At 44.3% G+C, this 23919-nt stretch overlaps 1 protein-coding gene across 5 annotated transcripts in view; it reads right to left on the reverse strand.

The window, feature by feature from the left end:
* The window catches only part of CEP170B (centrosomal protein 170B), a 75650-nt gene that overhangs the window by 45966 nt on the left and 5765 nt on the right, over positions 1-23919 (reverse strand). For 3 of the 5 annotated variants that reach the window (XM_072115888.1, XM_072115887.1, XM_072115886.1), the window contains exon 1: positions 11282-11540. The exons of 1 other annotated variant lie outside the window; for it this stretch is intronic. The gene's annotated coding sequence lies outside the window, so the exon portion shown is untranslated. Of the gene's footprint in view, positions 1-11281; positions 11541-23919 lie in introns of those variants that run through there. One more of the 5 variants, XM_072115884.1, reaches the window with a different exon arrangement.

Consider the following 23919-nt stretch of genomic DNA (forward strand, 5'->3'; position numbering starts at 1 on the left):
GGAAGAGGGGGGGCATACTACGTGTGAATGTACCCTCGGGCAGCAGAGAGTTTAGGTTCACCCCTGGGTATTCCTTAAAACATACAACCTGATGTTCCTGTACAGAAGCCAATGCAAATAACACCGTACCTGAGTATGGAAGACAAAAACTAGGCAACGTGGATAACTTGAAAGGTGACCTGGACATCTGGGTTTTATACAAATATTTGGAGGCAACTACTCCTAGGTCACAGTCACCTTTAAGGTATAGAAACTACAGATGACTGGATGAGTAATCACTAATCTCAAGTATCTGTCTATTTGCCTTGTATTTATCTCTAATGACACAAAGTCACATTCCTATATACACTACGTATCAAATATATGACGCCATGTTGAAAGTTTAATCTTCCACCCTAACTTGGTGTCTTTAAAGTAGTAAAAGGGAAACCTAAACAAACACTATTTTCTCTACAAACACATTCATATTAAAAGATATTTTCTAATCAAATCCATCGATGACCTCTACCAGTCCCAAGGTTATGATTGACTAGTCCTCCATTAGAGAAAGAAAGTGAGTATGATTGTGTGGTCAGGATCCACATAAGAAGTAGTGCAAGGTTATATATAGATTATATATTTATAGTTAGAGCCATAAAGTTGCACCTTATGTTCAAGAGAATCAATGCATTATCTTTTCATTTCAACCTGTGACTTTTTGGCTGCCGATATAGTGGTGGGGTTGCTAGCGTTAGACTGGAACTATGTAACCTAATATGCCTTATAAGGTAGTTAAAAGAGGCGTGGTTTTCCTTATCCCATCCTGGAAAACTTTGCATGTCTTCCCAGAGTCCCCCTAGTGGAGCATCCATGGTTATAAGACTCCGTAAGGAGAACTCTTACTTGCCAACCCTAGTCACAAGCCTCTCACCCAGCCAAACCAGTTCCCTTCACTGTACTGAGAAAACCTGTCTACAGTTGGGAGTCTGTTCCTTCTGGAATAGATTTACTGGTTTGGTTTTAATCCTGCATCATGTCATAAGGCCTCTTCTAGGTCATGCTTGACGTCAAGGGAGCTGCCTTGTAAGGTGGCTAAAAGAGGTGTGGTTATCCTTATCCCACCCTTTGAATATTTTCCCAGTAACCTAATATCAGCACAGTTAGCATTTAATTTGACATACATGGATTTCTATAGCTAGCCACTGGCAATAGTATAAACCACACCAGACAATGTAACATAAGGCTTCATTATTCACCACCAGATCAATGCAAAAGTCAATTCTGTGTCTCATCATGGAGAGGAAAAGAACTGTAATATTTTGGACAATCAGATGCCATTTAATTGGTCTGAGAGGAAACAATATATGATGCAGATATCTATTAAGATCCAAAGTATAAATTCAATTATTAAATACTGGCACACTTCATTAATCTGGTGCCCCCAGTACTGCTCAGGAAGAGTGCACCAACTTTTTTTGGTGCACCTATAACATAGATTGTTCAACGCAACAGTGTCGAGGCGCAGTAATAAATGTGGCCCAGGGTCCTAATCGGCATTGGAACGCCCCTTTTGGTGCTGAATTTTGGGGCTCAGCAGACAAAGTGCAGCCACGACACCATACTGTCATGCAGTTTGCATGCCCTTTTTAGTGCAAAGTCAGACAAAAAACTGGCGAAAAAATTTAAATAAATGTGGGACAATTGTGTTAATGAAATAATAACACAGAGGGTTTTGTGGCTTGGATGAAGAAGTGGCTTATAAAGTTTAGTACAGATAAATGTTTGGTTATGAACCAAAACAAAAAATTGATTTGTGTATTAAATAGTATATATTAGATACCGTAGTATAATACTTGGTAAAATTTCTGACTTTGGATTATTGGTGGACAGTAAAATCGGAACAGACACTTAGTGCAAAAAGCTGAAATTTTCATGTGAATCCACCACAGGCTTTTAACTTTATTAACCTTTACAGGCATATGTTTATTAGAAATTTTAATTAGATCAATTACGGTACTTATAAAATGTAACATTTTAATAACTTTATTTAAATGATGTACAAGTCCTTTAGGAGGTGACACCAGAGCAGGAGTGGAGAATTTTCTTCATTTGAAATGGATTCTTTTCTGTGTAGGCCCAATAAGATGGAACTTGCTGGCACACAAATGTTGTAAGCTTTGGAGAGTAGAGGCCGATACCCGATTCAATCCACAGAAATGTAACATAAGAAAAGAAGCTATAGAGAATAGGCACTATGGCCACCTTAAAGGGCTTGGAAAAGGGAACAAACAGTAGACTTTTCTATCCAGGGTAAAAAAAAGCTCAGCACCATATTAAAGGCCTTCATTTTGCTCATTATGTTGCCAACAATTTCACTACAACAAAAGCCTTTTTTTTACAAATACATGGCCTGGAATAACAGACTGATGTAGGACATTCTGGAAATTTCTGGGTCCGCTGGGTAAAAAAAAAAAGTGCAAATAACCCAATTAAAATGTATGGGCCCTCTGCTGTCAAGAAACTCATTTGCATAAAAAGCCCTGGGGTTACATTTACTCACTGTAAGTGACGGACCAAAAAGATAGGCTCAGAAAACATGTCATGTATATCTTTCCACACACAAGATATTTGATGATGAATCAGACCATTCATGTCCCTTCTTCATACAGATTACACTGCCTTTAGACATGGAAGACATGTTTCTCTCACTACACTGTATATTTCATAAAATAAGACAAACTGCAGCAATGCATTGGCCATACCACAAGAACTCACGAGAAGAACCTGAATTTACTGACAAGATTAGGTCTTGTTTGATTCTAGCTGACTTCCGTAAGCTCCTCCATAAAGCGACTAAATCATTTCTCTAATATTTGCCTTCAACTATTACTGTCATATTTTCCTACTCATCTCCCCTAAGTATCCAAAGACTGGGATCTTCACAATGTTCTGTAGACCTGAATAGGAACACTCCACCATTTCCAGCTGTATCCATCCTTTAATAGGAGCTTGTCCACCAATTCTGGTGCAGTTGGATATCTTTCTCTAACCTTCTCTGCATTAGAACCGAGCAGTGTCTCTTTTGGCACTAAAAGTACGAATAAGTTAGTGTATTGTAAGGTGGGGGACCTTCAGTTTGGGGTAGACCATTGCTAACCACCAGACAGTTAAAGCATCTGATGCACCAATTATGTTCCCCTCTAAAAATACTTATTGCTCGAGAATGGTGAGAAGTAGAGACAAATATTCCAACTTTGCAAGGAACAGGGGAGCAGCACCTATTACATGATGCATATATTTCAATACAGTGAAGGTTTGGAGATGTTATTTTGACAAGAAGAAATCCAATTTACCATAGATCTTCTAAGACCAGCAACTTCCTGGACTTTTACCACCAGGGGTCATTTAGCATTCAGCGTATAACTTAAGAGACTCCCTTACCCCTTTATACCAACTTTCCGACCTCATAACCCTAAATGTCTGTTTTTCTCAATTAAACCTTTATCTATATTGACAAATTAATAGAATGGGCTGGCGTCTTTAGTCTGTACTTTAACCCCTTGACGCTCTTCGCTGCACTATTACGTCACAGGATCTTGTTATTCGCATGTAACCATGTCATGTGACATGGTGATATCGCGATAGGACTCGGGAAACAGAAAAAGGAGAACCTGATGCTGATGAACTGATGGCCCCTTGTTAATTGGATCGGTCCCACCCACTGATTGCTGTTATATCCATGTGCAGGCCAGAGGGGAACGTTCCTGGAATATCAGGAGGTGGTTATTAAGTATTTTCTTTTTGGAGACCAGGAAGGGGGGAGTGCAAGCACATCTGGAAGAGAGGCCACAACACATATTGTACCAGGGCAGCACTTTCCAGGAGAGGTTCCCCAATCTGCCAAGAAGGGAAGGACACCAAAATGGTTAAGGGTTGTGCATCCGGAATGACACCATTTACCATTGTGAAACATGCCCAGAAAAACCAGGACTATGGGGCATATTTATCAGGGCCTCTGCGCCACGTGGGCGCGTCCGGTTGAGCAGAGTACATGGCTGGCCGGGAGTTAGCCGTTACTGAAAATTGTAATTTTTTTCAAATTACTCCTAAATTATTGAATTTTTACCAACCCAAAAAGTAACTGATCAGTGAAATTATGCTACAAACGTAAACTACAATGTCTCATAAAAATAAAATCTCAAAATCACAGGGATATGTTAAAGTGTTGAAAGGTTATTACCACAAAAAGAGACGCTGGTCAATTAAAAAAAAAAACAACCAAGGACTGAGCTGTAACGTAGCTATGTCCTGAACGGGTTAAACACTGTTCTTGTTGGTAAACCCTACATAAATCTTCATTGCCATCTGACAAAGGAGGGTAAAGAACAATTAATTGTATTATAACAAAAACAGGACAAGATCTTTCCAGATTGCATAAAGGTAAATCTCTCACACCAAGAAAAAAAAAAAAAAGCTTGTGAAATCTAGCATTGTATTCCTTCACTAAGAAGTGCTTCAGGATTACTCATGTGACTGTGATTCAGCATCGGTGATGTGGACTGCAGGTCCCATTGTGTAATCATGATCAGTGGGAATCCACTACTCAAAAAGGGAAAAATATTATAGGAGTTTAACCAATGCAATTGCCCATTACGGGATCTGCCAGTTGGCATCAATTTTGACATCCGTCAGGATCCCCTTGCAGATTGGGGAACTGTTTTGGCTTTAATAACATTGGAGGCTGTGTGAGAGACCATCTTGTGTAGGAGCTCTGATGAAGGGGGTTGACCTCTGCAGGAGTCTGTGTCATACTGGAAAGGAGTGTTGCTGCTTTATGGAGTGTAGCTGCTTCCATTAATTGGCGGTATACGGAATAGGCCTACAGAGTATTTAGAGACAGGGACCACTAGTTAATCTAGTAGGCAGAAACTACACGGTGGTGCTTTGTTCCTACACAGAGGAAAATTCTATTGGAGCATTCTGGTAACCTAGTGAAGGTACAGTATGAGAGGCTGGGTACAGAGAGGGCCTCTGCTGTTTGAATAGGGTTCTCCTTTAGTGAACAATAAACGACCATCTCCCCTCATGGTCATAAGTGAGTGCTATATGATGTACGGCAGTGTTCCCCAACCACCGGGCCGGGGACCAAGACCGGGCCATGGAACACCTGGTTCCGGTCGGCGCCCGACCTCTGTAAAAACAACAACAGAAAAATACTTACCTTCCCTGTTCCCCTGCAACAGTCTTCTCTTCCTTTATTTAATTTCCATGTTAATGCGCTGCTCTATTGACAGTGAGCATCATGATGTCATCACATCTACCAACAATGGAACCATGCATTAATGCAGAAGAGAAGTGAAGGAAGAGAAGACTGTCGCAGGGGAATGAGGAAGGTGAGTATTTTCTTTTTCGGCTGGGAGAGGGGACATTGGAATCAGAGGGTGGGGGCAGCTAAAGGAAAGGGGACAATATAAGTGGGGAGGGGCACTTCATCGGGAGATTGGGCAATATAAGCTAGACACACAGGGAGTTATGGTGGGGCATGCAAACATACATGTTTGGCTATGAAACAATGACACCAGATCGCAACCCCCCCCCCCACCCACCCACCGGTCCCTGGAGAAAATTTATGTTTATAGCCAGTCCCTGGGCAAAAAAAGGTTGGTGTACACCACTGATGTACGGCATCTAAGTGATGTACCGGAGACTTGCATGGATTTTAATATGTTTCAGTTTGCTAATAGATATACAGATTTTTACTCAGGAATGGAAAAAGATGCAATATTTTCTCTGAAGTACTACAGTTTTTATCAACTTCTACCACCAATAATGATTATCAAAATGATTCAGCACTTGATGTTGGCCCCATCATAAGGCACAGTTCTATGTCAGGTCCTGTCTGGCATATAATTGGGCTATAGCCTGCACCTGGACCTGGGTTGTGATGAATACACACACCATTCAGTGGGTTTTACAAGTTTTTATTGCATACCTAATGAATCTCTACATTTTTTTTTTGGAATATATATTAGGTTTGTTACAGCAGCGCTTTGTGATATTTTTTGCTGCACATGGACTTTCACGGCCACTCCATGGCCCAACACGACCTCTCCCCATCCAAACGTAGTGGGGGAATTAGTTGCAGTGTACGCTGGTATATAGCCGCACAAGCCATTGTTGCGTACAAGCCCCCAATTGTGTGATGAATGTCCAATTTCATCGTTATGAATAAGCCTTCCCTAAATAAATGCAGATTACTATGCAGTTATTGAGTTCAATTACTTTTACTGCTATAGCTTTACCCAAAGTAACACACCCCATACATATTCACCTGTTTGATGATAAATAACAACATAAAACATGCTTCTATAGACTATATATCCTCCCTATAATGATGCATATACAAACATTACAAGCTCGGAGACGCAGTAGTACTCTAGGGATATAGGACACCACACCTGCAATAACTTTATAATGCAACTTGTTTGCTGAAAAGTTGGATTGGTGGAAAGGAGTTCACATCGGTTCAAATGCCTAGATGGTCTTCGGACAATGCACTTTTGGTGAACTCTGTCAGACAGGTAAGTAAATGTGCCCCAATGGACACAATGCATACTGATCCATATTCTCCCTTAACCTTTGTGTGTACATCCAGATAGGCAGGCCTAGTAGCCACTTGCCTCGCTATGAGGATAAAAAGGTTGAGAATATACACTAACCGGCCACTTTATTAGGTACACGTGTCCAACTGCTCGTTAACACTTAATTTCTAATCAGCCAATCACATGGCGGCAACTCAGTGCATTTAGGCATGTAGACATGGTCAAGACAATCTCCTGCAGTTCAAACCGAGCATCAGTATGGGGAAGAAAGGTGATTTGAGTGCCTTTGAACGTGGCATGGTTGTTGGTGCCAGAAGGGCTGGTCTGAGTATTTCAGAAACTGCTGATCTACTGGGATTTTCACGCACAACCATCTCTAGGTTTTATAGAGAACGGTCCGAAAAAGAAAAAACATCCAGTGAGCGGCAGTTCTGTGGGCGGAAATGCCTTGTTGATGCCAGAGGTCAGAGGAGAATGGGCAGACTGGTTCGAGCTGGTAGAAAGGCAACAGTGACTCAGATGGGCTACAGCAGCAGAAGACCACACCGGGTGCCACTCCTTTCAGCTAAGAACAGGAAACTGAGGCTACAATTTGCACAAGCTCATCGAAATTGGACAGTAGAAGATTGGAAAAACCTTGCCTGGTCTGATGAGTCTCGATTTCTGCTGCGACATTCGAATGGTAGGGTCAGAATTTGGCGTCAACAACATGAAAGCATGGATCCATCCTGCCTTGTATCAACGGTTCAGGCTGGTGGTGGTGGTGTCATGGTGTGAGGAATATTTTCTTGGCACTCTTTGGCCCCTTGGCACCAATTGAGCATCGTTGCAACGCCACAGCCTACCTGAGTATTGTTTCTGACCATGTCCATCCTTTTATGACCACAATGTACCCAACATCTGATGGCTACTTTCAGCAGGATAATGCGCCATGTCATAAAGCTGGAATCATCTCAGACTGGTTTCTTGAACATGACAATGAGGTCACTGTACTCAAATGGCCTCCACAGTCACCAGATCTCAATCCAATAGAGCATCTTTGGGATGTGGTGGAACGGGAGATTCGCATCATGGATGTGCAGCCGACAAATCTGCGGCAACTGTGTGATGCCATCATGTCAATATGGACCAAAATCTCTGAGGAATGCTTCCAGCACCTTGTTGAATCTATGCCACGAAGAATTGAGGCAGTTCTGAAGGCAAAAGGGGGTCCAAGCCGTTACTAGAATGGTGTACCTAATAAAGTGGCCGGTGAGTGTAAGTTTACTACAAGATGAGAGGCTTTGGCCTATGGCTGTTTAAAGTGTATGGCCAATATGATCACAATATGTAAAGATAGTCTTCTAACTTTGTAGGCGCTTATTGTATGTAGAAGCATAACTTGGCACTACTATGATCTAGTATATAAAATATACCGGGATCCTTATTATAACAGAAAAAATTCAAAATAAAAATCTGATGAAATTCGGCACGGTATTCTCCTGTAAGACAATGGCTTAAAAATGTGCATCATAGTAAAAATGATGTAAGGAACCCCTGCTTCTCCACTGTTATCATGACAGTCCGGCACTGCTGGTCTGCTAGTAAAGTAGAGACTCCCTGCGTTATAATTCACTATGATACAAGAATAACCATCCCTGACACTGTGCTTGGTCCATGGAATCCTACCGGCACATGGTCCTTTTTTTATGGACCAAAAACGGTTGTGTGCCATGCATGATGATGCGCAGTCTGATGCTGAGCGGATTCCAGTGACTGAGCACAGTGATGGGAATGGGACTTCTTGCATTGTGGTCAATATGATCACAATTCAGTGCTGCTGAAGCAGCAAGCAGGGTCTATGATGCAAGGACTCCCTTTCTAGGCACTGTGTAGGTCAGTGGAATCTGGTTGTAACCCACAAACAAAATCCATAACAAAATTGACATTAACACTTCTGTTTTTAAACCTGCAACGCAGGTTGTGGATTTTACTTGTGTGTACAAGTAATGCATACAATAAAGTACAAATTTCATGTTGTACTATGCCTCTAACTTTAAATACTATGTATTCTGCATCTAACTCCAGGCCGGAGCAGGCCCGAGCCTGCGACCATTTTGGAAACTGCTGCTAGGGCTCTAGGAATAAACAATCCATAATCTTCCTAACAACCACAACACAGAAGCAAGTGTAGGAATTCCTGAGGCAGTCACTGGGCACCAGGATCCACTCAGAGGTCTGTAATATATGATAATATTCCCGGGAGGATCCTGCAGATTAGACAGCCTTTCCTGCCAGACAAAACAGGGACAGTAAGATGTGACTGGATTTTTACTGTATGAAGATAAGTGTGGTGCAAACAGGACTAAAAGGATTTGGCTGCTTTACACAATGTAGTTATACTTGTGGAGCCGTCCCTTATGCGCCTTTAAAGGGCTTGTCCGTTGTTTTTGTTCCAAAATGCGGAACCATGGTTTGTGCTGGTATTGCGGCTTACCAGTATATAAATGAATAGATATTAGTTGCAATACCACATACTACCTAAGGTCAGGAGAGGAGCTGTTTTGGGACAAAAAGCAGCCATGTTTTTAAACGGCCAGACAACCTCTTTAACCACTGGTTTTGACCTACAAATACTGATGCAAAATATGGCCATGAGAAGCCAAAGGTGCTTCCTCCTTTATGAGCCCATAATTATATTCTCATCTCTATAGGTTTTTGCTTCAACACATCCCCATGTATTTCTAGGGGCTCATACAATTGACCCCATGTATGCGCAGACAGCCTGAGCCACAGAATTCAGTGTCACCAGTGTGTGAGCGGAACAACCACATACGGGCTGCAAACAATGGACTGTGTTGGATGGCTTGTTTGTAGCGTGTGATATGTACATGAGGCCTAAGGCCACATACACACGTGGTATTTGTGTTGCATTTTGAAACACAATGCAAGTGCTGCAAGGGAGGGACAAGTTTGATTGCAGATGAGTTTCTACTGAAACACTTGCAATCGGTAAGGGTGCTGTCACACGGTGCGTCTTTGGTGTGTTTTTAAATGTACTGAGAACACATGCGTTTTTGTATGTTTACCATTTGGCTGGTTTGAATCTGTTTTTCTTCATTTGTGGAAGTGTAAGGAACTATAAAAAATGTTAATACGGGTTTCAAACCAGCCAAACGCATGGCAAAAACGCACACATCTTCAATACGTCTTAAGAACAGTCCAAGAACGCACCACGTGACAGCACCCTTACATGCACAACAAATTTTCGATTGTTTGTATGAGAAACATTTGGAGCTTATTCAATGGAAACATTTCAATGGAAGCCCCTCCCATTTAAAACGCAACACAAACCCTGCATGTGAGAAGGGCCTCTCAGAGATTCATGTCAATTAGAAATATAAAGAAGACGCAAATACCTGAAGAAGGCCAAAACTGGATCAGTGAATGCTGCCTGTTTTCTACACATCTGTGGGGTTCCTTGGGGTAAGGACTAGATATGAGCAGCCTCCACTTTCAGGCAGCATTCAGACGATGCGCCATCTTTTTTGCTGCATTTCAAAGGCTTGAATCGTGATCACATGCTCATGTTACATTGCGTTTTAGTAAATGCTGTGAAAATGCAATGTAACATTAGAATGTGATAATGGCTGAAGCCTTTGGAATGCGTCAAAAACGCAGCAAAAACGTGACGCAACGCATCGTGTGAACGCAGCCTTAAAATCTGCTTTGGCCATCAGCAACCTGACCTGGGCATATTTCCTGATTGGCAGCTGAACAACCAATCCAGCAAATGGATGCCCCTAACAACTAGCCATGACTATGTTTGGCCACCTAATCAGTAAATTAAAAAAAATGTAAAACAAAAACAAATCCAATTATAAGATATTTAATAAACAAGAAGAAGGTATATATATAAACGCATATACGCAGTTTCCTTATATACAGTTGTAAATTCATCTTTGGCTGAATCTGCTCTAAGAAAAAAAAAAGGTGAAAAGTGACAGGAGAACAAGTGCAATAGAAACATAACGCAGGATCTGGCACCAGTGGTTTTCCCCTCGAGTGGGTGGGAGAAGCAAGACTGAGCTTGGTAAGAGGCAGCTGCCAAACAGACAAATCAAAGCGGCTCATCTCCCCCAGTGAGAATTTAGGAGCACAGGGCCCTGCAGTGACCAAACCCAGCTTTATCATCTATTATTCAGTGTGACAGACACAATGTAGCAGAAGAGCAGAGCCCACTAGCAGATCCATCATGTCATCCGGGCCAGGCATGGAGCATGGACAACCATTACAGCTGGATTGCAGATGCATTTTTTATCCCTTTAAAAAAAAAAAAAAAAAAAGCAAACCCCTCCCCGCCAGGATTTCTCCTTGTCAGAATGTAATCATTAATCCCTTTTTTCTCTCTGCTGCTGCTGAAGAACACTGGAAAAGGGGGAGGGGAGGCCGATTACCATCACAGCAGCATTCCCAGTCTAGGAAGGGTTAATGTTTCCACAGCTCCCTAGTTGGCGGAATAAATGTCACCCGGCTTTAGTAGGATCCCAGCAGGAATAGGGAAATAAAACGTACTATATACTGCGATACAATGTATACATCCATAATGTGACAGATTGCAACCTTGTAGCCAGGTATGAGATTGAGGCTGCAGGCCAGAACATGGATGATCAGCTGTTTCCTGTTCCCAAGGTAATGCCATACATTAGCCTGGCACCTACCTGTCTTAGGCTCTATGCCTGGCGCAGCCTGGAATCCTTCTCAGGAGTCCTGGGAATCAAGGAGCAGATGCCTCCCCTTCCTTCGCTGCGGATCTGGAGGTGTATAAGGGCAGGTAATGGATACACACCAGCTACACACCCTCTTTCCTCCTGCTAAGACACCCTTCTCCGCCTGCACTTGCACGACAGGTTCATGACATCACCAGCCAAACCTCCCTCCCCCTCTGGCTTGAAAATCCAGGATAGGTGACATTTTTTTCCTGTGTAATGGAGACTGCAAACGCCATCTGCTGGGTGCTGGATGAAGCTGTCACCCAGTACCTGAAGCTTGGGAGAGCTAGGGTTTTTTATTTTTTCCAAGGATGAATACAATTTTTGCAAGTGAAATAAAACTGCAATGGAAATATGTATAATATAGTGCATATATTGAAATGTTACACAAAAAGCCACTAATACACGTAGCATTATTGACAATTTTAAGTATTTAAAGATTGTAAGCTCTAGCGAGCAGCGTCCTTACTTCTACTGTATCACCTGACCAGGATAATACACTGTAATGTTTGTATATGTGATCTGTAAGGCGCTGCAGAAAATGATGGCGCCATGTAAATAAATATTTCTTTTCATTATTATCAAGTATATCACAGAGATTATTTTGCGGATACAGCAGCCTGATACCCACTGTGCCTACCCCCTCTCACAAAGCCTCAAAGGGGGCACCATAGTGTCAAATTATTATTTACCCGTTAAGTAAGATGTATTGTAAATTGGAATTATTTGACCTTGCTTCATATGGTTGTCTTTACTATGTCTCTATTTACCATATAGTATTATTGGGGTGTATGCAGTAGTGGATTATAACATAGGGCAGTGATGGCGAACCTTTTAAAGACTGAGTGCCCAAACTACAACCAAAATCCACTTATTTACAGTGAAGTGCCAACATGGCATTTTAAGCAGTAACTTATTGCAATGTGTTCTTCCACATCTTTCAATTGTATCGGCCGCCTAATGCCACTAATACAGTTGAAAGAAAGAGGGCAAATACCTTCTCTCCAGGGTCTCTCTGTACAGGAAGAATGGTGGGTCTAGCAGGATGAGCTCCAAAGATATTGCAGTTCTGTCAACACCTTCTTACTTTTCCTGCAGATCCAAACAGCCAATGAAGTGTTGCATTAAAATAGCGCTGAGAGCAGCATCTCTTAAGTTGCCTGCGACTGCAGAAAGATTTGGTGAATTTGGTCCTATTTGGTGAACTCTGTCCTGCAGTGATGGCCTGAGTGCCCACAGAAAGGGTTCTGAGTGCCACCTCTGGCACCCGTGCCATAGGTTCGCCATCACTGATATAGGGCATTTGGCCAGTAGCCCAGGTCCAAAACCTTCTAGGGAGCCCGTGGCCACCCTAACCACCCACCAAATTTTATAGAGAGAAGGACCTTCACTCATTAAATCATTTTATATATCTGTTTATGCTCTCCATACATACATTTTAAAACAGATTTCAGGACCTTTGAAGGTCCTCCAAAGGAACTGAAACCGAAGATTGAAAGCAAGCAGAAGGGACACCCCCCTCCATTCCCCAAGAAGCTTGATTGTAGTACCAAGTGTAGGAAGAGAAGTAGCCCATGCAGAGACGCCTTTTGCGCCTCCGTGGTGATAGTGGAGCCACCAGCAGGGGAGCACATGCACAAAGCCTCACGTTCCTCAGAGCATGCACAGTGAGTGCACAGATTCTCTGATGGCTTCACTATCAGCGCAGAGGTTCAAGGGGAGTCTCTGCAGTGGCCACTGGGGGCATGTAATGTCCCCCGGAGATCTCAGGGGCTATTATGACGCCACAGTAGCACCTGCAGAGGAAATCAAAGAAAGACAAAGGAAGCCACAACAAAATATATGCATCATGCTGCAGTGGGGAAACTGCCCCTGAACTTCTGTAAGTAGATTCCAGGTGGCACATACTGGCACGGACTGCATAATAAATGTGCCCTAGTGTATTTATGGTGCCTGATTGCTGACAATGTATGACAACACATCACACAAAGAGGGAAATACCAACAAAAAGTACCACTCAAGGGACCATTAAACGTAAGGTCGTACAGATGTGAAAAAGAAAATGTGATTACGGACTGGTTAACGCACCAAATGTAATTTACTGTAATGATGGGTAGCCACATTTTAAGGGCAGAGACACATATCAGTCAGTGGTCATCATTGTCAGTCCATTAATCACACACCAAGCACCTGCAGGATTTCTTGGACTAACCATAGTTCAGAGGATCAGTGATATTGGATGCAAGGAGTCCCTTCTTCCTCTTTAATCATGATTACAAGTTGGTGCTGCTGTTCCACAGGAAAGCAGGGACTCCTTACATCATATATCACTATGATGTTCAGGCCGCGGTCACACGTACCGCTAGGCGTCCGTTCATAACGCGATGCTAGCGCACAGGGGGAGGTCCTCGGCCCAAACGCACATGCGTTTCCAGAGAAACGCATGCGATCGGCTTAACAATCGCATGTGTTTCCCTGGAAATGCATGTGCGTTCGGGCCGAGGACTTCCCTGTGCGCTAGCATTGCGTTATGACGCCTAGCGGTACGTGTGACCGCGGCCTCAGAGTCTTGTCTGCAGTACTGTTCTCAGTCTGTGAAATCCAGCAAGCCCAATATCCGTGATTCACAAACCATCTGGCCTAAGGGTCGTCTTTCAAACAAAATCATGGATCTAGGCTTTCCTAGTCACATTCCTTAATAATAGGCAGTCCTATGGTCCAGTTAGGCGGGACAAGAATCCAAATACATGGTATATACCTTCAGTATTTTCATCAATACTGATTACAGGATTTTGCAAATCGAAGTGTTATTTTAATTACTTAGTCATCCCTGTGGGTTTTCTTGTTGCCTTTATCAATATGTCAGAAACAGTGAACATGTTGACTAAGCTGGAGTAAGATTCCTATACAGGGAAACCACAGAAGGGCTGGGCCTCCAATCTCTAATTGCTGACTATGTAGCTACAAAGAGGGCAGAACTGCTTCCCTATAGTATGTTTCTTTCTCTTGTTGTCCATTCATCCATCAATTATTTGACACTATATACAGCATATGAGCATCATTGCCCAACACTAGAGATGAGCGAGCACTAAAATGCTCGGGTACTCGTTATTCGAGACGAACTTTTCCCGATGCTCGAGTGCTCGTCTCGAATAACGAAGTCAATGGGAGACTCGAGCATTTTTCAAGGGGACCAAGGCTCTGCACAGGGAAGCTTGGCCAAACACCTGGGAACCTCAGAAAAGGATGGAAACACCACGGAAATGGACAGGAAACAGCAGGGGCAGCATGCATGGATGCCTCTGAGGCTGCATAATCGCACCATTATGCCAAAATTATGGGCAACAGCATACCCATGACAGAGTGACAGAATGAAGCTAGATAGCATCTAAAACATCCAATAATTGACCCTGACACTATAGGGGACGGCATGCAGAGGCAGCAGCAGCAGGCTAGAGAGTGTCATGGCGACATACCCTAAATGGACTCAGGCTTCAAACCAATGGGTGGCAGAGAGGAACCAAAGGAGGTGAGCAAGAAGCGCTCAAATAATATCGGTACATGATAAAAGTTTGCCAGTATATTTTGTGGATTACACAGCAGGGTGGCGACAAAGTTAACATGGAAGCCATGAAAACAACCCAAAATTCTGCCTGACACAGCTCGTTTGATAAGGGGACCATGTATGGAGGCAGTGAACTAGTAGTAGATTAAAGGTGCTGCAGTTAAAACTATGTTAGTTGGATCTTGGCATGGAGCTGGCGCTCCGCTGCCAGGCGAGCTTTCGCCAATCCAAGCCCCTGTCTCTAGGCTACTCCCCAAACAGCACTTCTAAGAACCTTTTGTATAAGATCAAGTGTAGTAGCGTTCTTATAAGTTTAGGATATGGCGGGTGAGGGGAATGTAAACAGATGCGCAAGAAGCGCTGAAATAATATCGGTAAATGATAAAAGTTTGCCAGTATTTTTTGTGGATTACACAGCAGGGTGGCGACAAAGTTAACATGTTTGTTGTGGAAGCCATGAAAACAACCCAAAATTCTGCCTGACACAGCTCGTTTGATAAGGGGACCATGTATGCTTACAGTTCATGCCAGTAGCTGCACTGGCTGCCAGTCTCCTTTCGAATAGTTTAAAATAATAACCCTCATCCATAAAGCTCTGTATAATGCTGCACCCCCCTACCTCTCCTCTCTTATCTCAGTCTATCGCCCAACCCGTGCTCTTAGATCCGCCAGTGATCTTAGATTAACCTCTACCCTAGTGCGGACCTCCCACTCGCGTCTCCAAGACTTCTCTAGAGCTGCACCAATTCTATGGAATGCTCTGCCCTGGACTATCAGACTAATACCTAACCTCCAAAGTTTCAAACGTGCTCTTAAAACCCATTTCTTTAGGCAAGCCTATAACACTCATTAACTGCATGAAGTTTTAACTCTTCTACTAACCCGTCCTGTGTCGTCCTCCCATCTGTTATCCAGCAACCAACAGGCACCAGACTTCTCTACAGTCCCATTCACCCTGGACCTGGTATATAAGATGACGGCTGAGTGGTTCAAGCGACAGCAATTCCATTTATTATATTTTGTTCTATTCCCTAAGAAGAATGGCTTGACCATTAAATATTCTTTTACCTCGTGTTACCCCATCATCTTCATAAACCGTAAGCTCTGGCGAGCAGGGACCTCACTCCTGTTGTTCCATACAAATGTTGTGCTCTGTTACATTACATTTGTATTTGTTTCCTATGATTTGTAAAGCGCTATGGAATATGATGGCGCTATATAAATAAAGATTATTATTATTATTATGGAGGCAGTGAACTAGTAGTAGATTAAAGGTGCTGCAGTTAAAACTATGTTAGTTGGATCTTGGGATGGAGCTGGCGCTCCGCAGCCAGGCGAGCTTTCGCCAATCCAAGCCCCTGTCTCTAGGCTACTCCCCAAACAGCACTTCTAAGAACCTTTTGTATAAGATCAAGTGTAGTAGCGTTCTTATAAGTTTGGGATATGGCGGGTGAGGGGAATGTAAACAGATGCGCAAGAAGCGCTGAAATAATATTGGTAAATGATAAAAGTTTATTCGTATATTTTGTGGATAACACAGCTGGGTGGCGACAAAGTTAACAACTTTGATGTGGAATCCATGAAAACAACCCAAATTTCTGCCTGACACACCTCGTTTGATAAAGGGACGATGTATGGAGGCAGCTATATGGACGACTTTTGGATGTAGCAATGGAGACAACGTGTGGAGGCTGCTATGGAGACAATTTAATTTGGATAGTGCCTGTATGTGGCAGTCCCAAAAATATTTCAAACCAGAGGAGCAGGTAGGTGGCCCTCCAGAAAAATAGAATAGATTGAGTGCCTGTATGTGGCAGTCCCAAAAAGTTTTCAAACCAGAGGAGCAGGTAGGTGGCCCTCCAGAAAAATGGAATCGATTGAGTGCCTGTATGTGGCAGTCCCAAAAAGTTTTCAAACCAGAGGAGCAGGTAGGTGGCCCTCCAGAAAAATGGAATAGATTGAGTGCCTGTATGTGGCAGTCCCAAAAAGTTTTCAAACCAGAGGAGCAGGTAGGTGGCCCTCCAGAAAAATAGAATAGATTGAGTGCCTGTATGTGGCAGTCCCAAAAAGTTTTCAAACCAGTGGAGCAGGTAGGTGGCCCTCCAGAAAAATTGAATCGATTGAGTGCCTGTATGTGGCAGTCCCAAAAAGTTTTCAAACCAGAGGAGCAGGTAGGTGGCCCTCCAGAAAAATTGAATAGATTGAGTGCCTGTATGTGGCAGTCCCAAAAAGTTTTCAAACCAGAGGAGCAGGTAGGTGGCCCTCCAGAAAAATTGAATAGATTGAGTGCCTGTATGTGGCACTCCCAAAAATTGTTTAAAACAGAGGACCGGGTCGGTGGCCCTCCAGAAAAATTAAATGCTTAAAGTACTATAGCTAGAGCCAGTGGGCCCTGTCAAAAAATAGCCAGTTTCCTCTGCTTTACTGTACAAAGAGGAGGAGAAGGAGGAAAATGAGGAGGAGGAGGAGTGGATCAGTTATTCAGGTTGAGCTTCCTTCACCTGGTGGAGATTGGAAATTATGAGAAATCCAGGCTTTATTCATCTTAATAAGCGTCAGCCTGTCAGCGCTGTCAGTCGACAGGCGTGTACGCTTATCGGTGATGATGCCACCAGCTGCACTGAAAACCCGCTCGGACAAGACGCTAGCGGCAGGGCAGGCAAGAACCTCCAAGGCGTACAGCGCCAGTTCGTGCCACATGTCCAGCTTTGAAACCCAGTAGTTGTAGGGAGCTGTGTGATCATTTAGGACGATGGTATGGTCAGCTACGTACTCCCTCACCATCTTTCTGTAAAGATCAGCCCTACTCTGCCGAGACTGGGGACAGGTGACAGTGTCTTGCTGGGGTGACATAAAGCTGGCAAAAGCCTTGTAAAGCGTACCCTTGCCAGTGCTGGACAAGCTGCCTGCTCGCCTACTCTCCCTCGCTACTTGTCCCGCAGAACTACGCACTCTGCCGCTAGCGCTGTCAGAAGGGAAATACTGTTTCAGCTTGTGAACCAGGGCCTACTGGTATTCATGCATTCTCACACTCCTTTCCTCTGCAGGGATGAGAGTGGAAAGATTTTGCTTGTACCGTGGGTCCAGGAGAGTGAACACCCAGTAATCGGTGCTGGAATAAATTCTTTGAACGCGAGGGTCACGGGATAGGCAGCCTAGCATGAAATCTGCCATATGCGCCAGAGTACCAACGCGTAAGAATTCACTCCCCTCACTGGCCTGACTGTCCATTTCCTCCTCCTCCAACTCCTCCAACTCCTCTTCTTCTGCCCATACACGCTGAACAGTGAAGGACTCAACAATGGTCCCCTCTTGTGTCTCGCCAACATTCTCCTCCTCTTCCTCCTCATCCTCCTCCACCTCCACCTCCTCCGATATGCGCTGAGAAACAGACCTAAGGGTGCTTTGGCTATCAACAAGGGAATCTTCTTCCCCCGTCTCTTGTGACGAGCGCAAAGCTTCCGACTTCATGCTGATCAGAGAGTTTTTCAACAGGCCAAGCAGCGGGATGGTGAGGCTGATGATGGCGGCATCGCCACTGACCATCTGTGTTGACTCCTCAAAGTTACTCAGCACCTGACAGATATCAGACATCCACGTCCACTCCTCATTGTAGACTTGAGGAAGCTGACTGACCTGACTACCAGTTCTGGTGGAAGTTGACATCTGGCAGTCTACAATGGCTCGGCGCTGCTGGTAAACTCTGGATAACATGGTCAGTGTTGAATTCCACCTCGTGGGCACGTCGCACAACAGTCGGTGAGCGGGCAGTTGGAGGCGGCGCTGCGCTGCCCTGAGAGTGGCAGCATCTGTGCTGGACTTCCTGAAATGCGCACAGATGCGGCGCACCTTCGTGAGCAAATTTGACAGATTGGGGTATGTCTTGAGGAAACGCTGAACTATCAGATTTAACACATGGGCCAGGCATGGCACATGTGTCAGTCTGCCGAGTTGCAGAGCCGCCACCAGGTTACGGCCGTTGTCACACACCATGCCTGGCTTCAGGTTCAGCGGTGCCAGCCACAGATCAGTCTGCGCCGTGATGCCCTGTAATAGCTCTTGGGCGGTGTGCCTTTTATCGCCTAGGCTCAGCAGTTTGAGCACCGCCTGCTGTCGCTTAGCAACGGCACTGCTGCTGTGCCTAGAGCTACCGACTGATGGCGCCGTGCCCACGGGGTATGGAGAGCTGAACGCTGGTGGATGCTGTGGAGGATCGTGGAGGCGACGATGGGGTTTTTGTGGCAGGGTCCTGGGCAGGGGGCTGACTATCAGCTGACACAGGGGAAGGAGCAGTGGTGTGCACGGCCGGAGGTGAACGGGCTTGTTGCCACTGAGTGGGGTGTTTAGCATTCATATGCCTGCGCATACTGGTGGTAGTTAAGCTAGTAGTGGTGGAACCCCTGCTGAGCCTGGTTTGGCAAATGTTGCACACCACAGTCCGTCGGTCATCCGGTGTTTCCTTAAAGAACCTCCAGACTTCTGAAGATCTAGCCCTCGCCGCAAGAGCCCTCGGGAGCTTCACTAGTTGACACATTTGGCGCTGATGCACCAGCTCTGGCCCTGCCTCTCCGTCTGGCCCCACCACTGCCTCTTCCAACCTGTTCTGGTCGAGGACTCTCCTCCGTCTCAGAAGCACTGTGTTCACCCGGCCTCTCAACCCAGCTTGGGTCTGTCACCTCATCATCCTCCGATCCCTCAGTCTGCTCCCCCCTCGGACTTCCTGCCCTGACAACAACTTCCCCACTGTCTGACAACCGTGTCTCCTCATCGTCGGACACCTCTTTACACACTTCCACTACGTCAAGAAGGTCATCATCACCCACAGACTGTGACTGGTGGAAAACCTGGGCATCGGAAAATTGCTCAGCAGCAACCGGACAAGTGGTTTGTGACTGTGGGAAGGGTCCAGAAAACAGTTCCTCAGAGTATGCCGGTTCAAATGCCAAATTTTCCTGGGAGGGGGCAGACTGGGGGGGAGGAGGCTGAGGTGCAGGAGCTGGAGGAGTGGCGATTTCGGTGACATGGGTGGACTGCGTGGAAGACTGACTGGTGGACAAATTGCTCGAAGCATTGTCAGCAATCCACGACATCACCTGTTCGCACTGTTCTGGCCTCAACAGTGCTCTACCACGAGTCCCAGTAACTTCAGACATGAACCTAGGGAGTGTAGCTCTGCGGCGTTCCCCTGCTCCCTCATAAGCAGGTGGTGTCTCACCCCGGCCAGGACCACGGCCTCTGACCCCTGCAGTAGTTGGACGCCCACGTCCCCGCCCTCGTCCTCTACCCCTAGCCCTCGGGTTAAACATTTTTAAAATGAGAGTTATAGCTTTAATTTTTTTTTAACTTTTTTTTGTGTTTTTTTTTTTTTTTGTGTTTTTGAGTTTTTAAAACCAAACGATGCTATCCTATTGCTATGGCTATTTTCTAGCCAAGTATGAAAGCACACTACTATGCCAGATGAGATGACACTGAGTTATTAAACAAAATAAACGTAAAATAAAAAAGGACAAATGGCAGACTGTGCCTAATTGAAATCCAACCCCTACTAAATTTTCCCACTTCGGTCTTTGCAATGGATATGTGCGTCACTAAGCGCAAAACACAGCGGTCGCAAGTCTCACTACAAATTGCTCACAATTGGCTAGTAGATGCACTGCAGCAAGTACAGCCACCAGCAGATCAACCAGAAATCAAATATATAACGCTACTGTAGGCGTAAGCCGTTTGGATTCTCCTATGGCTATTTTCTAGCCAAGTATGAAAGCACACTACTATGCCAGATGAGATGACGCTGAGTTATTAAACAAAATAAACGTAAAATAAAAAAGGACAAATGGCAGACTGTGCCTAATTGAAATCCAACCCCTACTAAATTTTCCCACTTCGGTCTTTGCAATGGATATGTGCGTCACTAAGCGCAAAACACAGCGGTCGCAAGTCTCACTACAAATTGCTCACAATTGGCTAGTAGATGCACTGCAGCAAGTACAGCCACCAGCAGATCAACCAGAAATCAAATATATAACGCTACTGTAGGCGTAAGCCGTTTGGATTCTCCTATGGCTATTTTCTAGCCAAGTATGAAAGCACACTACTATGCCAGATGAGATGACGCTGAGTTATTAAACAAAATAAACGTAAAATAAAAAAGGACAAATGGCAGACTGTGCCTAATTGAAATCCAACCCCTACTAAATTTTCCCACTTCGGTCTTTGCAATGGATATGTGCGTCACTAAGCGCAAAACACAGCGGTCGCAAGTCTCACTACAAATTGCTCACAATTGGCTAGTAGATGCACTGCAGCAAGTACAGCCACCAGCAGATCAACCAGAAATCAAATATATAACGCTACTGTAGGCGTAAGTAAGCCGTTTGGATTCTCCTATGGCTATTTTCTAGCCAAGTATGAAAGCACACTACTATGCCAGATGAGATGACGCTGAGTTATTAAACAAAATAAACGTAAAATAAAAAAGGACAAATGGCAGACTGTGCCTAATTGAAATCCAACCCCTACTAAATTTTCCCACTTCGGTCTTTGCAATGGATATGTGCGTCACTAAGCGCAAAACACAGCGGTCGCAAGTCTCTCTACAAATTGCTCACAATTGGCTAGTAGATGCACTGCAGCAAGTACAGCCACCAGCAGATCAACCAGAAATCAAATATATAACGCTACTGTAGGCGTAAGCCGTTTGGATTCTCCTATGGCTATTTTCTAGCCAAGTATGAAAGCACACTACTATGCCAGATGAGATGACACTGAGTTATTAAACAAAATAAACGTAAAATAAAAAAGGAAAAATGGCAGACTGTGCCTAATTGAAATCCAACCCCTACTAAATTTTCCCACTTTGGTGTTTGAGGTGGATATGTGTGCCACTAAGAGCTAAACACAACGGTAGCAAGTCTCACTGCTAATTCCTCACAAAATGGTACTAGATGCAAATAAAAAAAAAAAAAAGTAGAACGTTATTGTAGCCCTAAGAAGGGCTGTTGGGTTCTTGGAGAATCACTCCTGCCTAACAGTAAGCTAATAGAACACCCTAACGCTTTCCCTGACCAGCAGCAGCTCTCTCCCTAGCGGCATCCAGACACAGAATGATCCGAGCAGCGCGGGCAGCGGCTAGTCTATCCCAGGGTCACCTGATCTGGCCAGCCAACCACTGCTATCGACGTGTAAGGGTACCACGTCATGCTGGGTGGAGTGCAGAGTCTCCTGGCTTGTGATTGGCTCTGTTTCTGGCCGCCAAAAAGCAAAACGGCGGGAGCTGCCATTTTCTCGAGCGGGCGAAGTATTCGTCCAAGCAACGAGCAGTTTCGAGTACGCTAATGCTCGAACGAGCATCAAGCTCGGACGAGCATGTTCGCTCATCTCTACCCAACACCTTTCTACTTCCCCTTCTTTATTCAGGCAGTAGATTAAAGGAAGTCTGGCAGCTTATAGTACTTTATGCAGGAAAGAGATACCTTATAGTACCCATATGATACCAATATGTCAAGCTCCTGATCACACATATTTTTGATTGTATAGAAAATAAAAACAATTCCCCTGTCTGATCTCAGGGGATATGGCTGATGGGATCTCCAGCAAGTGTGATGAGCTAAGTGCATTTAGTCCCCTATATGAATAAGGGCTAAAACACGTGGCCAAGGTTGGTCTTTGAAGCCTGGACCATGCACTAGCTGGATTACATGGACAGAGCACAGTGTACAAGACCGGACCCATGCATTATAGTGATGTATAATACAAGGAGTCCCTTGTATGGTCAGACTGCTATCAGACAGGGAAAACCCCTTTCACATTATCACTGTATAAGAGGCCCGTAGCAAGTTCTCGGGGTCTCTCCTGCTAGACCTACCTGAACCCCCTCCTGATACTAGCACTGAGAATTAGAGCACACGAAGAAGGGGTCGGCTATTTTAGCCATAAGTCCCAGACAACTTTCCAAGCGCCGAGGAACTTGTGTCCAGTTTTATATTTAGCAATAACGTTAATATTGGGAGATGTTTGGTCAAGCAGAATGAGCAGATAGACTCCTTTTAAAGTTTTCTCTGAAAAGATAGAGAAATGAAGAGGTTCCTGTCCAGCCAAACCGAGTCGTTAATATCCGAGAAAAAGTTTTCATTTCCTGACTGGATGCAAAGCTCATATAAAGCTGGATCTCATGGCAATGACCATGTGATATGTTCAATCACAGGGGGGTCAAAAGCAGAAAGAGGAACCTCAAACAAATCGGAGCAGTACAGAAAAGCACCTTGAAGTTGCTGCACAACTTAAGAATGAGCAGACACATTGGGGCACATTTACTAAGGGTCCGCACGGCGTATTTTCGTTGTGTTTCCCACTTATTTTGCTGCATATAAGTGGGGGTTTTCGGCGCATGCCACACAAATCGGGGAGGGTGGCCGACGGACAACCTCACTGATTCGGACAAACAGCGGGATTTACAATTCAAATTGTGTCGCAAGACAATGCACTCACATACATCGGGAAGAAGAAGGTGAACTCCGGTGCACCTCAGCGGGGAAGTAACACATGCAGGAAAATGGAAGCACGATCTTGACATTGCACCTCGGGGATCGCAACAGGACCAGGTAAGTAAATCTGCCCCAATATATACTTAACAAATAGTATGACGAACAACATTGTATAAGTCTCGGAAATCCAGGCAAATTAATTGTTACATACTATAAAAAGCTTCTTAATTTATCACAGAAATGTTCCATCACGCACGGATGTCATGTATCCATCTCATTAATGATGAGCAATACAATAACTTCCCTATCAGTCCTGGAGCTTCCATTTTATAAATAGCTACAAAGAGACTGACACCTCTATGGCTGATGTGAGAATTTCCTGTCTGATTTCAGAAAAAAACAACCACACCTAATCTCTGCATATTGTCATAGAACACTACAAGTGCAAGAAAGCTAAAAGTATTGTTCCAGGACCTTGAGACCTATGACATATCCCTGGTATAGACAGATCATCAATATGAGATAAGCGGGGCCAGGCA

Source organism: Engystomops pustulosus, chromosome 7 (genome assembly GCF_040894005.1).
Source record: "Engystomops pustulosus chromosome 7, aEngPut4.maternal, whole genome shotgun sequence".
Classification (NCBI taxonomy): Eukaryota; Metazoa; Chordata; class Amphibia; order Anura; family Leptodactylidae; genus Engystomops; species Engystomops pustulosus.